General features: G+C 32.7%; 1 non-coding gene across 1 annotated transcript; it reads left to right on the forward strand.

Moving 5' to 3' along the window:
* The first annotated feature begins 438 nt into the window (after positions 1 to 438).
* LOC148553709 (small nucleolar RNA R71) lies at positions 439 to 546 on the forward strand. Its single transcript, XR_015893724.1, has one exon. It is a non-coding gene; the product is annotated as a small nucleolar RNA R71 (small nucleolar RNA).
* The last annotated feature ends 1,371 nt before the right edge of the window (positions 547 to 1,917 follow it).

Consider the following 1,917-nt stretch of genomic DNA (forward strand, 5'->3'; position numbering starts at 1 on the left):
ATTGGGGTGATTTCTCCATGATGAATTATAGGTGTTTCCATAAGGTTCACCTAAATAATTTACCTCTGCTATTGCAGGGTTTTCAGGATCATAAGCTTCTTCTTCAGAAGATGCCTCTTGAGTACTGTTGGATGCAGCTTGCATTCCATGCAGACTCTGAGAGATCATATTGACTTGCTGAGTCAATATTTTATTCTGAGCCAATATGGCATTCAGAGTATCAACTTCAAGAACTCCCTTCTTCATAGGCGTCCCATTACTCACAGGATTTCTTTCAGAAGTGTACATGAACTGGTTATTAGCAACCATGTCAATGAGTTCTTGAGCTTCTGTAGGCTTTTTCTTTAGGTAAATGGATCTACCTGCAGAAGTGTCCAGTGACATTTTTGATAGCTCAGATAAACCATCATAGAATATATCCAGGATGGTCCATTCTGAAAGCATGTCAAAAGGACACTTTTTGGTCAACTGTTTATATCTTTCCGAAGCTTCATAGAGGGATTCACCTTCTTTCTGTCTAAAGGTTTGAACATCAGCTCTAAGCTTGCTCAGCTTTTGAGGAGGAAAGTACTTGGCTAAGAAAGCCGTGACCAGCTTATCCCAAGAGTTCAGGCTGTCTTTGGGTTGAGAATCCAACCATAATCTAGCTCTGTCCCTTACAGCAAAGGGGAAAAGCATGAGCCTGTAGACTTCACGATCTACTCCATTAGTCTTAACAGTATCACATATCTGCAAGAATTCAGTAAAGAACTGAAAAGGATCTTCAGATGGAAGTCCATGAAACTTGCAGTTCTGCTGCATCAGAGAAATTAATTGAGGTTTCAGCTCAAAGTTGTTTGCTCCAATGGCAGGAATGGAGATGCTTCTTCCATATAAATTGGAATTAGGTGCAGTAAAGTCACCAAGCATCTTCCTTACATTATTATTATTTTCGGTTGCCATCTCCTCTTCCTGTTCGAAAATTTCTGAAAGGTTATTTCTGGATTGTTGCAATTTAGCTTCTCTTAATTTTCTCTTTAGAGTCCTTTCAGGTTCCGGATCTGCTTCAACAAGAATGTTCTTGTCCTTGCTCCTGCTCATATGACAAAGAAGAGGGCACAGAAAAAATAATAATAATAGAGACCCTTTTTACCACAGTATAGGGATCCCTTTGTGAGTGGAAGAAAAGAGGGGGAGACAAAGAATGTAATATAATGGAAGAAACACAACTGTGAGGAGGGTTGAGATGTGAGATGAGATGTTAGTAGATGAATAAATAAATAGAATAAGATGAGAGAGAAGGAATTTTCGAAAATAATTTTTGAAAAGGAGTTAGTGATTTTTGAAAATAGTTTTTGAAAAATGTTAGTAATTTTTGAAAATTAAGATTTAAAAATTAAAATAATTAATAAATTAGAAAGAAATATTGAAAAAAAGGGGGAAGATATTTTCAAAAATGAGAGAGAGAGAGTTAGTTAGGTAGTTTTGAAAAAGTTAAGAAACAAACAAAAAGTTGGTTAGTTAGTTGAAACAAATTTGAAAATCAATTTTGAAAAGATAAGAAGTTAGGAAGTTAGAGAAGATATTTTGAAATCAAATTTTTGAAAAAGATAAGAAGATATTTTTGAAAAGATATAATTGAAATTGTTTTTGAAAAAGATTTGATTTTTAAAATCACAATTAATGACTTGATTCACAAGAAATCACAAGATATGATTCTAGAACTTAAAAGTTTGAATCTTTCTTAACAAGCAAGTAACAAACATGAAATTTTTGAATCAAAACATTAATTGTTATTGTTATTTTCGAAAATTTGATATAAAAATAAGAAAAATATTTTTGAAATTTTTGAAAATAACTAAGAATTTTGAAAAAGATTTTATTTTTGAAAAAGATTTTGAAAAAGATAAGTTTTTCAAATTGAAAATTTGATTTGAC

The sequence above is a fragment of the Arachis ipaensis genome, chromosome B7 (assembly GCF_059453495.1).
Source record: "Arachis ipaensis isolate K30076 ecotype BB chromosome B7, ASM5945349v1, whole genome shotgun sequence".
Taxonomy (NCBI): Eukaryota; Viridiplantae; Streptophyta; class Magnoliopsida; order Fabales; family Fabaceae; genus Arachis; species Arachis ipaensis.